The sequence below is a fragment of the Etheostoma spectabile genome, chromosome 13 (assembly GCF_008692095.1).
Source record: "Etheostoma spectabile isolate EspeVRDwgs_2016 chromosome 13, UIUC_Espe_1.0, whole genome shotgun sequence".
NCBI lineage: Eukaryota > Metazoa > Chordata > Actinopteri > Perciformes > Percidae > Etheostoma > Etheostoma spectabile.
This window is the reverse complement of record NC_045745.1, coordinates 8022739-8036511: the sequence shown is the minus strand read 5'-3', so window position 1 is coordinate 8036511 and position 13773 is coordinate 8022739. Positions and strand designations below refer to the sequence as shown.

At 41.0% G+C, this 13773-nt stretch overlaps 1 protein-coding gene across 6 annotated transcripts in view; it reads right to left on the bottom strand.

Annotated features, from left to right (window-relative positions):
• The window catches only part of nrip1b (nuclear receptor interacting protein 1b), a 49577-nt gene that overhangs the window by 11470 nt on the left and 24334 nt on the right, over positions 1-13773 (bottom strand). Inside the window, exon 1 of one of the 6 annotated variants that reach the window (XM_032534594.1) lies at positions 4334-4559. The exons of the other annotated variants lie outside the window; for them this stretch is intronic. The gene's annotated coding sequence lies outside the window, so the exon portion shown is untranslated. Of the gene's footprint in view, positions 1-4333; positions 4560-13773 lie in introns of those variants that run through there. 6 annotated transcript variants of the gene reach the window in all.

Below are 13773 nucleotides of genomic sequence, written 5' to 3'. Positions count from 1 at the left end.
CATAGTGAATGGAATCCTATGTTGCCGTTTAGCATGTTGAGAGTAAAAGTAAATCAACAAAAAACAACAACAACCTAATTACTTATTGTGGCCTGCATATTCACAACAAGTACAAATTGAAATGTACTTGACTAGACAATTTCCTTGGCAGATATTGATTTGGGATATATATATTGGGTGAAAGCACAGCTGAACCACTGTCCCAAGTCAATATTTGCCTAGGAAATCATCTACATATTGTCTAAATATACATTGATATATGTACTCGTGAATACGCAGGCCAAAAGTAGAAGAAGTAATTAGGTTGTTGTTGTTTTTTTGTTGGCTCACTTTTACTCACAACATGCTAACTGGCAACATAGGATTCCATTCACTACGCTAAGCTAACTAGTGGCGGCACTGCTGTTGCACCGGACTGAAACAATGCATGCACTGAGACAAAAAATGTGTTGGCTCACCTATCTACAGCTAGGGGAGACCGTGATAAGCCCTATTTCAAGAAACGGTGGCGTGTTCCTTTAAGTAAGAATGCAATCCAATCCAATGTTACACATTTAAAGGACTCTTTTAAATGAATTACACACATACAATTAGCCCACTAAAGTATAACTGTAAAGTATGACATCTGTGTGCAAACTCTTCCAAGGAGATCTCTCAAGCACCACCAATCCAGTTGGCAGGGCAGAGCCGACAACACGCCAATGAACAGGAGACTTCATTAGGATTAGTCCTACACCTGACCCTGATGGCCGATCAAGTGCTCACAGACCAACTGCAGGTGCAACCAACAACAACGGTCTCACAATTTAATTTGGCATCGGGGTTAATAACCAAACACACCAGGGCTGCACAATGACTGTTAATTTCAGCAAAATTGCAATATGAATGACTGCAATATCCAAATCATAGGTTGGGGGCAATACTTGTTATAGGCAAAATATGTGCCAAACCATTCTAAGTATTGCGGCGCTGCAGAGAAGTCCCGGCCTACAAATCCTATCCTACAGACTGAAGAAAAAATCTTTGGTATAGATCCTTCCAAAAAAAACAAATCACACTTCAATCATTTTTTATGAAAATTAGAACAATGATATAAAAATGATCATTCCCTCCAATATTGTGAATCATATCCCAATCACAATATCAGTCCAAATAATCGCAATTAGACATTTCCCTAATATTGTGCAGCCCTAAGTTTCTTTAAATACAAGTTGGCAATCCAGTGACCGTGTCACTGCTCATATGTTAGCTGAATTGGTAATCTACCTTATTCTCCAACTACCCCCAAATATACTGTATAAGTGAAAGAGATAAAGTAAACTGCTAATTAATTACCTTACACTCTAACTCTAGGAGCAACAGTGTTAGGAAACAAAATGAGTATCTGCTGCTGACCATACTTCCTCCCAACGCAAGGGTTTTGGTAACGGATAAAACAAGCTACACCATGCTTGCCATCTTGGCACCCCAAAGGGCCGTGCACCACCTTGCTCCCTGTTGTTACACAACCTGGAGAAGACCCACGTGTCAGCTCTAGATAGGCAACCTCAGCTATTACATTAATAATGAATTAACGTTTCAAGCCTCATAGGATTCCTTTTCAAGCTAAAGCACGGGACAAAACATATTTCCACCAGTTATTAAAATGGATACTACTTTCCATCACTGTTCTGTGGGCAAAGCTGTTTGTTGCTGCATTGTCATAAACACATACTCCCAAAACCTTTTATTTATTTATTTTTTTAAAGCAGGTGTACTAGAGAATTTAAAAAAGGGTTTGGAAGACTTCCGGTACATTTTCAGAAGTTTAAAGGGAAGTTAAGCTTGGGAATGTTTTCACAACGACATGTCTTATGGCATGTTTTGGTTAAAAGTAAGCTCATTTAAAATAGAAGTAAACTACATGCACAGCCAACACTATTGTCTGCTTTCTTGTAGCCATGTTATATTATATATTTGGATGATATTTCAGTTAACCAGCAGACAAAAGCTTAAAGCATAGCACACACTTATACGTGCTAGTATTTGCTAGCTAGCTGTTACCATGTGGGATGTGGCTTGAATGACATTGCCATGTAAAGTAGTTCACTTTTAACCCTATGTTTGCACTCAGCGCACATTGTTGGCTCAAATTTACAATGTATCTTTCCCCATCGTATTTGACAAAGTAATGGATCTATTTGGCAAATTCATGCATTATGTCTGCTTATTATATGGCTATTCCCCGTGAATTCCTGTTTATTCCCACCTCAAATATCCCCGGTATTTTGCAACCCTGGTCCACCTAGACAACTCTAAATGTTCCACGGGGCCAAATTAAGACACATTTAGTTGTGAATATTTTAATATATGCTGTTAATAAACACTCACTACCTGTGTCATACACATGGACACGGGTATAAATGGCAACAAGGCTGATGGATGATGACAATAAAGCGGTGGCCAATGTTACACAAAGGTGACACAACTTTGCAGTTCATAAACCCAACTAAACCTCATCAGAGTTATTGGCAGGAAGAAAGAAAAAAAACTTGGGAGAGAACCTGTTACATTACTGCAAACAGAAGTATAAAGCTTTACCACAGCCATAAACACTCTAAGACACTTTACTGCTTATCGAACAGAGTATGAGTTAGCTCTACTGCTGCTGACTACTGCATATAGTCCAGTATTTCAAAAGTAACTGTACATCCCAAAAACACTGGAATATAGAAGCCTAATAATAAAACGTTGAAAAGCTTCATTTAAAACCCACACCACAAGAATCTAGCATGATATAAGAAGGTCCTTGGCCATTTCCATCTCTTCAAGACAATGGGATAACTAGTATTAGTATTAATACTGTGGGGTTTATACTGTGGAAATTCAAAAATACTGCTATCTATACCTTTCCTGGCTTGGGAGTTCCATATGAAAAAAAAAATTCAAGAATGAGTGTAAGAATGTATGCAAATACATAGATAGAACGGAGTTTTCTTCAAGGATTAAGTACAGCGGGAAGTTAAGGTGTGAGACATTTCAACAAGTGTGCCAAGATCACCAACTGAAGTAGAGATACATCCATATCTTATAGACACTAGGGCAGGACCCACTTTATTTGGCTTGACCTCCTTACATTTAAGCCACCCGCTCACAAGTAAGTGTTAGAAGCTAACACAAAGGGGTCGGCACTACCTTCTAAATACAGCATGGTTCCTAGAGCGCTGCAGTAGGAAAGATGTGAGGCCTGTCTGAGCTGCTCTTCGTCTGTCCAGTATTTGAGGACGAGCTGCCCTGGTCAGAAAGTCAAAGATTTATAAAATATGACCATAGACATATATGAGGTTTATCCCAGATCCTTACATAGCCATCTCCCTGGATAGTCAAAACCAAGAAAAGAAAAATACTAGTCAAATAAAACTACTTTTTGGCAGCCAAATTCTTGTTGTTTATTCAGCTGGTGATTACCATACTGAAATATGTAAATAAATAACCTGCTTCTGCATTTAAACTAGATCCGTTTGATACAGGTGGACTAGATTAAGACTGTGCTTAATCAACTTTCAACGGTCACATTCTGTCAGTAAATGGAGGGTTCATGATTTGGGTCAGGCCCGGGAGACAAGCAGGGAATATAAAAATCCTTGCTGTGGCCACTGACTATTGACAATGCTGTGTGCGCAACTGACAAGCTGAACTGATCAGGGTAATTGCCTTTGAATTTAAAATTTCACAGTGTACGGCCTGTTCAGGGCCGGGGAAGTAAAGAAGAAACTGTCTAATTTGGTTCAGTCCCCCAATGATAAAGCTAGAGGGGCATTTGAGCAGAAGTATTGTATCTGAGTTAGTGGGTCTCAATTCTGGTTGCCATTACTCAAACTACTGCTGGGTTTTAATCTAAGCAGAGGTTAATTGCAATGAATTGCCTTCATCTGGTATCCCAGGTGTTATTAGTCGCTGATTGACTAGCTAGAGTGAAAACCAGCAGGGTTCAGAAGCCTGAACACCATCATTAAACCCATCTTTTTATTTTTTTATTTATAACAATTAAATTTTGCTCAACTTTTGTAAAGGGTGCCTTCACTGTAAGCAAGAGAAACACCAACTGTCAGCCTAGATTAAACCAGACAGAGAGACACAGACAAGGCCAGCACCTAACTGCAACCCGCCTATTATTCCTCTGTAATGAAGAAGGAGACGGAGAAGACAGAGCAAACTATCCAGTGAATGTAGTAAAAAGTTCCCAACAGAGTACCAAAAAAGAAGAAAAAAAACTCATCACTAAGCCAAATGCTAACACACCGATTTTGCTGTGGATGGGAGGCGAACGCAGACACACATCATGCTCCCATACCTTGTCATCCTTAGCTGTGGAGGCTGATACAGGTAAAGTGCAGTAATCAATTTGCTCTACTGGCAGGAGTGCTCCTTTAGAATACTAATCAGGCTTCCAGCCCTCCCCTCTTCCCTCCGTCTTGCCATCCCTCCGCCACCGCTGCCCTATGCCTTTCTCCTTCCTCGTTCACCTTTCTCATGACTTGACAACCCCCCCACCCGTGCCCCAGACCTGACCAAATGCTGAAGGAGGGCGGGCTGTCTTCTGCACAGATAACTGCTGCCACTAATCAAGCCTACGTGCACCGGGCCGTGGGATTAAAAGAGCTTGCACAGCTTGACTCAGGCACTGAAGGTGTACTAGTCCACACAAACACCCCAACACACCACCACACACACACAACAAACACACACACACCCACCACACACACACACACACGGCCAAAATAAAACCTATAGGGAAGCCAACAGCGTCTCGTCCTAGAATAGACACACACACCACCACACACACACACACACACACGCCTCAGACGAGCAAACAAACAACAAGGTCAACTTAAAAGCTGATGATGTGAAAATTCTCGGGCTATAAAAGAACACACAAGAAGATTAGATCTAAATTTACTCCGCCAGTCAAAACGGGACTGAGCACCCATATCTATCTCTCAGAACACATGTCACGCAGGGAGCTGCGGTGTTGTGCGCATCTAAAGCGAGAGAAAAAGGAACAAACTCGACGGTGAATGACAGGGCCTTAATTCCCGTCGTTTTCATTTGGAGAGATGGCTTACAAGGGGGGGGGGGGGGGGTTTTAACACCTATCAAAAACAAATACCGGATGTGCCTGGAGGCTGTAACAAAGCGTCCTCAAATTAACATAGCACACACAACACATACACAGACAAACACACCACACACCACACACACACACACACACACACACAACACACACACACACACACACACCCACCCACCCACACACACCACAACCCACACACCGCACAGACCACAGCGACAAGACACACACACACACAGACCGTATACAGGCAATAGGAGTGTGGGTGTGGGTGTGATGAGGAGAGAGGAAGGGAGGAAAGGAGAGAGGGAGAGAGAGAGAGAGAGAGAGAGAGAGAGAGAGAGAGACAACGCTACCCTATGCATCAGCAGGGATATTTCATTATGTACATAACGAGTGCCATTAATCGCTCTTAACAAGAGGACACAACCTCACCTTGGCAGTCTCACACACACACACAGCAGGAAGGTGGAGGGGCGGGTGAGGGTGAGGGGGGTCTTGGAGGGGCATGGAAATATCTACAGTGCGCTACAGAAATTAAAATTCACCACACTTTCAAGGATCCGCCGCCTACTTTTGACCGACCACATCGCAGCCCCGGGGGTGTGTGAAGGCAAGCCAGCAGTCATATAGTTGCGATCTGAGAGAAAAAACGTTTTAAAAAAAAGTTACAAAAACAAAAAAAACAAAAAGGAGAAGAGCAGGGGAGAAGAGAGGAAATAAATATATAAATAAAAGGGGAAAAATGCCGCAGTGGCGGTTGCCAGCGGGGGCTCGTGCCCTTGACATACTGACACTGGTGGAGGAAGGAGGGGTGGGTGGGTACTGTCATGTGACACTCTTGTCATTCGCCTGATCACCCGCCCGCACGGCCACCTGGCATACCCCCCCCCCCCCCTGGTGGTGTGGTGTCGTGTGTGTGGTGTTGTGGGTGGGTGTGTGTGTGTGTGTGTGTGTGTGTGTGGTGTGTGTGTGTGTGTGTGTGTGTGTGGTGTGTGTGTGTGGGTGGTGTGTGGTGTGTGTGTGTGTGTGTGTGTGTGTGGGTGTGTCAGCTGCCGAATTTGGCATTCTCCCCTGTCGGGAGCGCCTGCCTCTCTTCGGGCCGGGGCTGCGAGACGAATGGCAGCGGATTAACAGTGAGGACACGGTGACCGCCTGACCTTGCTGCACAACCGCGGGGAGGGAGAGGGGTGGGGGGGGAGACAGAGCGCTAGGGGATGGGGAGATAGGGTGACTAGGAGAGCAGAGTTGGGAAGGGTGGGGGGCAGTGGGCATAGGGGGAAAGAGGAGGGAGGGGGCTCAGGCGGCGTCAGGTTCAGCCCGAGGATGAGGTCGCACCAAAGGTTGGTGAAGATTGGGGGGGGGGGGATGACAGGGTGACCGTGCGGGCGGGTGATCAGGCGACATGAAAAGAGTGTCACATGACAGTACCCACCCACCCCTCCTTCTCCAACCAGTGTCAGTATGTCAGGGCACGAGCCCCGCTGGCACGCCACTGCCGCTTTTTCCTTTATTTATATTATTAGTTCCTTTTCTCCCCTGCTCTTATCCTTTTTGTGTTTTTTGTTTTTGGTAACTTTTTTTAAAACGTTTTTCTCTTCAGACGCAAATAGATGACTGCTGGCCTTGCCTTCACAACAACCCCGGGGCGGCGATGGCGGAAGTCGGGTCAAAAGTAGGAGGGGATCCTTGAAATGTATGAGTGATTTAATTCTGTAGCGCACTGTAGAGATATTTCAATGCCCCCCAAGACCCCCTACCTCAACCGCCCCTCCAAATTCCTGCTGGTGTGGTGTGAGACTGCCAAGGTGAGGTTGTGTCCTTTGTTAAGAGCGATTATGGCACTAGTATGTACACTAATGAAAATAGCCCTGATGATGCATGGGTAGGTCGTCTCTCTCTCCTCTCTTCCTCTATCTCCTCTCTCTCTCTCTCCTTCTCCTTTCCTCCCTTCCTCTTCCTTAATCACACCCACACCCCACACTATTGCCTGTATACGGTCGGTGGTGGTGTGTCGGTGTCGTGCGGTGTGTGTGTGGGTTGTGTGTGTGGTGTGTGGGTGTGTGTGTGTGTGTGTGCCGCTGTGTGTGTGGTGTGTGTGTGAGTGTGGTTGTGTCTGGGATTTGTGTGTGGCATGTATTTGAGAAGCGTTGTACAGCCTAAGGCAACTCCGGTATGGGTTTGATATGGGGTAGAACCCCCCCCCCCCTTGGTACGCCATCTCTCAAATGAAAAACGAAAGGGAATTCGGCCGTCAATTCAACCGTTTACCCACTCGAGTTTGTTCCTTTTTCCGTTTAGATGCGCAACAAACGCAGTCCCTGCGTGCATGGTTCTGAGAGCTGAGTTTTTTTTTTTTTTTTTTTTTTATTTTTTTTTTTTTATTTTTTTTTTTCGTTCTTTGTTGCTTTTTTTTTTTTTTTTTTTTTTCTTTTTTTTTTTTTTTTTTTTTTTTTGGTTTTTTTTTTTTTTTTTTTGTTTTTTTTTTTGTTTTTTTTTTTTTTTTTTTTTTTTTTTTTTTTTTTTTTTTTTTTTTTTTTTTTTTTTTTTTTTTTTTTTTTCTTTTTTTTTTTTTTTTTTTTTTTTTTTTTTTTTTTTTTTTTTTTTTTTTTTCTTTTTTTCTTTTTTTTTTTTTTTTTTTTTTTTTTTTTTTTTTTTTTATTCTTTTTTTTTTTTTTTTTTTTTTTTTTTTTTTTTTTTTTTTTTTCTTTTTTTTCTTTTGTTTTTTTTTTCTTTTTTTTTTTTTTTTTTTTTTTTTTTTTTTTTTTTTTTTCTTTTTTTTTTTTTTTTTTTTTTTTTTTTTTGTTTTTTTTTTTTCCCCCCCCTTTTTTTTTTTTTTTTTCTTTTTTTTTTTTTTTTTTTTTTTTTTTTTTTTTTTTTTTTTTTTTTTTTTTTTTTTTTTTTTTTTTTTCTTTTTTTTTTTTTTTTTTTTTTTTTTTTTTTTTCTTTTTTTTTTTTTTCCCCACTTTTTTTTTTTTTTTTTTTCTTGTTTTTTTTTTTTTTTTTTTTTTTTTTTTTTTTATTTTTTTTTGTTTTTTTTTTTTTTTTTTTTTTTTTTTTTTTTTTTTTTTTTTTTTTTTTATTTCTTTCTTTCTTTTTTTTTTTTTTTTTTTTTTTTTTTTCTTTTTTTTTTTTTTTTTTGTTTTTTTTTTTTTTTTTTTTTTTTTTAGCTGGTGGCTCAGTCCCGTTTGACTGGCGGAAGTAAATTTAGATCTAATCTTCTTTGTGTGTCTTTTATAGCCGGAGAATGTTCACATAACATCAGCTTTTAGTGACCGTGTGTTGTGTTGGTTGTCTGGGCGTGTGTGTGTGTTGTGTGTGGTGTGTGTGGTGTGTGTGTGTGGGGTTGTGTGTGTGGTGTGTGTGGTGTGTGTGGTGTGTTTGTGTGTACTAAACACCAATCAGTGCCTGAGTCAAGCTGTGCGAAAGTCTCTTAATCCAACGGCCCGGGCACGTAGGCTGATTAGTGGCAGAGTTATTTCTGTGCAGAAGACAGCCCGCCCTCATCAGCATTGGTCAGGTCTGGGGCACGGGTGGGGGGGTTGTCAAGTCATGAGAAAGGTGAACGAGGAAGGAGAAAGGCATAGGGCAGCGGTGGCGGAGGGATGGCAAGACGGAGGGAAGAGGGGAGGGCTGGAAGCCGATAGTATTCAAAGGAGCACTCCTGCCAGTAGAAGCAATGATATACTGCACTTTACCGGATCAGCTCCACAGCTAAGGATGACAAGGTATGGGAGCATGATGTGTGTCTGCGTTCGCCTCCATCCACAGCAAAATCGGTGTGTTAGCATTTGCTTAGTGATGAGTTTTTTTTCTCTTTTTGTACTCTGTGGGAACTTTTATACATTCACTGGATAGTTTGCTCTGTCTTCTCCGTCTCCTTCTTCATTACAGCAGGAATAATAGGGGGTTGCAGGTAGGTGCTGGCTGTCTGTGGCTCTCAGTTGGTTTATCTAGGCTGACGTGGTGTTTTCTTGTGTACAGTGAAGGCACCCTTTACAAAAGTTGAGCAAAATTTAATGTTATAATAAAAAAATAAAAAGAGGGTTAATGATGGTGTTCAGGCTTCTGAACCCTGTGGTTTTCACTCTAGCTAGTCAATCAGCGACTAATAACAACTGGGATACCAGATGAAGGCAATCATTGCAATTAACTCTGCTTAGATTAAAACCAGCAGTAGTTTGAGTAATGGCAACCAGAATGAGAACCCACTAACTCAGATAAATACTTTGCTCAAATGCCCCTCTGCTTTATCATTGGGGGACTGAACCAAATTAGACAGTTTTTCTTTACTTCCCGGCCCTGAACAGGCCGTACACTGTGAAATTTTAAATTCAAAGGCATACCTGATCAGTTCAGCTTGTCAGTTGGCACACAGCATTGTCAATAGTCAGTGGCCACAGCAAGGATTTTATATTCCTGCTTGTTCCCGGGCCTGACCCAAATCATGAACCCTCCATTACTGACAGAATGTGACGTTGAAAGTTGATTAAGCACAGTCTTAAATCTAGTCCACCTGTATCAAAGGATCTGTTAAATGCAGAAGCAGGTTATTTATTTTACATATTTCAGTATGGTAATCACCAGCGAATAAACAACAAGAATTTGGTGCCAAAAGTAGTTTATTGACGATATTTTCTTTTCTTGGTTTGACTATCCAGGGAGATGGTATGTAAGGATCTGGGATAAACCTCATATATGTCTAGGTCATATTTTATAAATCTTTGACTTTCTGACCAGGGCAGCTCGTCCTCAAATACTGGACAGACGAAGAGCAGCTCAGACAGGCTCACATCTTTCTACTGCAGCGCTTAGGAACCATGCTGATTTAGAAGGTAGTGCCGACCCTTGTGTTAGTCTAACACTTACTGTGAGCGGGTGGCTTAAATGTAAGGAGGTCAAGCCAAATAAAGTGGGTCTGCCTAGTGTCTATAAGATATGGATGTATCTCTACTTCAGTTGGTGATCTTGGCACACTTGTTGAAAGTCTCCACCCTTAACTTCCCGCGTACTTAATCCTTGAAGAAAACTCCGTTCTATCTATGTATTTGCTACATTCTTACACTCATTCTTGAATTTTTTTTTCATATGGAACTCCCAAGCCGGAAAGGTATAGATAGCAGTATTTTTGAATTTCCACAGTAAAAACCCACAGTATTAATACTAATACTAGTTATCCCATGTCTTGAAGAGGGAAATGGCCAAGGACCTCTTATATCATGCTAGATTCTTGTGGTGTGGGTTTAAATGAAGCTTTTCAACGTTATTATGGCTTCTATTCCAGTGTTTTTGGGATGTACAGTTACTTTTGAAATACTGGATCTATGCATAGGTCAGCAGCAGTAGAGCAACTCATACTCTGTTCGATAAGCAGTAAAGTGTCTTAGAGTGTTTATGGCTGTGGTAAAGCTTTATACTTCTGTTTGCAGTAATGTACACGTTCTCTCCGTTTTTTTCTTTCTTCCTGCCAATAACTTCTGAGGTTTAGTGGGTTTATGAACTGCAAAGTTGTGTCACCTTGTGTAACATTGGCCAACCGCTTTATTGTCATCATCCATCAGCCTTGTTGCCATTTATACCCGTGTCCATGTGTATGACACAGGTAGTGAGTGTTTATTAACAGCATATATTAAAATATTACAACTAAATGTGTCTTAATTTGGCCCCGTGGAACATTTAGAGTGTCTAGGTGGACCAGGGTTTGCAAAATACCGGGGATATTTGAGGTGGGAATAAACAGGAATTCACGGGAATAGCCATAAATAAGCAGCATAATGCATGAATTTGCCAAATGATCCATTACTTTGTCAAATACGAGGGGAAAGACATTGTAAATTTGAGCCAACAATGTGCGCTGAGTGCAACAAAATGGTTAAAAGTGAACTAATTACATGGCAATGTCATTCAAGCCACATCCCACGGTAACAGCTAGCTAGCAATACTAGCACGTATAAGTGTGTGCTATGCTTTAAGCTTTTGTCTGCTGGTAACTGAAATATCATCCCATAATAAATACATGGCTACAAGAAAGCAGACAATAGTGTTGGCTGTGCATGTAGTTTACTTCTATTTTAAATGAGCTTACTTTTAAAAAAACATGCCATAAGACATGTCGTTGTGAAAACACTCCAAGCTTAACTTCCCTTTAAACTTCTGAAAATGTACCGGAAGTTCCAACCCTTTTTTAAATCTCTAGTACACCTGCTTTAAAAAAATAAATAAATAAAAGGTTTTGGGAGTATGTGTTATGACAATGCAGCAACAAACAGCTTTGCCCACGAACAGTGATGGAAAGTAGTATCCATTTTAAAACTGGTGGATATGTTTTGTCCCGTGCTTTAGCTTGAAAGGAATCCTATGAGGCTTGAAACGTTATTCATTATTAATGTAATAGCTGAGGTGCCTATCTAGAGCGACCGATGGGTCTTCTCCAGGTTGGTAACAACAGGGAGCAAGGTGGTGCACGGCCCTTTGGGGTGCCAAGATGGCAAGAGGTGTAGCTTGTTTTATCCGTTACCAAACCCTTGCGTTGGGAGGAAGTATGGTCGAGCGAGCAGATACTCATTTTGTTTCCTAACACGTTGCTCCTAGAGTTAGAGTGTAAGGTAATTAATTGCAGTTACTTTATCTCTTTCACTATACAGTATATTTGGGGTAGTTGGAGAATAAGGTAGTTACCAATTCAGCTAACATATGAGCAGTGACACGGTCACGGATTGCCAACTGTATTTTTAAGAAAACTTAGGGCTGCACAATATTAGGGAAATGTCTAATTGCGATTATTGGACTGAATTGTGATTGGGATATGATTCACAATATTGGAGGGAATGATCATTTTTATATCATTGTTCTAATTTTCATAAAAAATGATTGAAGGTGATTTGTTTTTTTTTGGAAGGATCTATACCAAAGATTTTTTCTTCAGTCTGTAGGATAGGATTTGTAGCCGGGACTCCTGCAGCGCCGCAATACTTAGAATGGTTGGCACATATTTTGCCTAAAAAAGTATTGCCCCAACCTATGATTTGGATATTGCAGTCATTCATATTGCAATTTTGCTGAAATTAACAGTCATTGTGCAGCCCTGGTGTGTTTTGGTTATTAACCCCGATGCCAAATTAAATGTGAGACCGTTGTGGTTGGTTGCACCTGCAGTTGGTCTGTGAGCACTTGATCGGCCATCAGGGTCAGGTGTAGGACTAATCCTAATGAAGTTCTCCTGTTCATGGCGTGTTGTCGGCCTGCCCTGCCAACTGGTGGTGGGTGCTTGAGAGATCTCCTTGGAAGAGTGCACACAGATGTCATACTTTACAGTTATACTTTAGTGGGCTAATTGATGTGTGTAATCATTTAAAAGGTCCTTTAAATGTGTAACATTGGATTGGATTGCATTCTTACTTAAAGGAACACGCACCGTTTCTTGAAATAGGGCTTATCACGGTCTCCCCTGCTGTAGATAGGTGAGCCAACACATTTTTTGTCTCAGTGCATGCATTGTTTCAGTCCGGTGCAACAGCAGTGCGCCACTAGTTACTTAGCGTAGTGAATGGAATCCTAGTTGCCAGTTAGCATGTTGTGAGTAAAAGTGAGCCAACAAAAAACAACAACAACCTAATTACTTCTTCTACTTTTGGCCTGCGTATTCACGAGTACATATATCAATGTATATTTAGACAATATGTAGATGATTCCTAGGCAAATATTGACTTGGGACAGTGGTTCAGCTGTGCTTTACAAATATATATATCAAATCAATATCTGCCAAGGAAATTGTCTAGTCAAGTACATTCAATTTGTACTGTTGTGAAATGAGGCCACAATAAGTAATTAGGTTTGTGTGTTTTTTGTGATTTACTTACTCTCCAACATGCTAAACGGCAACATAGGATTTCATTCACTATGCTAAGCTAACTAGGCGGCGCTGCCAGTGTTGCACCAGACTGAAACAATGCATGCACTGAGACAAAAAATGCGTTGGCCCACGTATCTCAAGCTAGGAGAGACCGAGATAAGCCCTATTTAATAAACAGTGGCGTGTTCCTTTAAGTAAAATACAATTAGGGTTTTAATTGCTTAATGGAATGTCCCTTCATAACCCATTGTACCGTAATATTGTTTCTCCAACCTCACTCAGAGCAAGCATTGATGATTTAAAAATAGAAAGTAGGTCAAGGGGAGCATTATGAAAGGAAAAATGGAAACGAGATATGTCCTCTTCTTTTCCCGTCACTTAGACCTCTGTCACACACATATTACTCCAAACCATCCAAATTGCTTCGTTAAAAGAGGAAAAGCAGTTCTCTTTAACCCAATAAGGCAGACATCTTGCTGACTCATTGCAATATAGCCTTCTCAGGTCTGATGCCAAGGATATTATGGAAATGATTCATTTAAAGGCGATGTTGTAGCTGGTTTTATCCAGCTTTCAGGGCCCTGACAGTGGGACATTGATCTCAATTGCAAAGTGGCCCATTTCCCTCAGACATCACCACTGCAGTCTGTTTCAAGAGCCAGATCTGCCTTTGGCGTGGCGGCCATGGGGCAATCATCTGTTCCTATTTCCACACTAGTGTATACAATGGAAATGGAGAGGGAAATGAGCACCATTTTGGACAAGCGATATAAGCTGAAGATTACCTCAGCAGCCAATAGAAATGAACAAG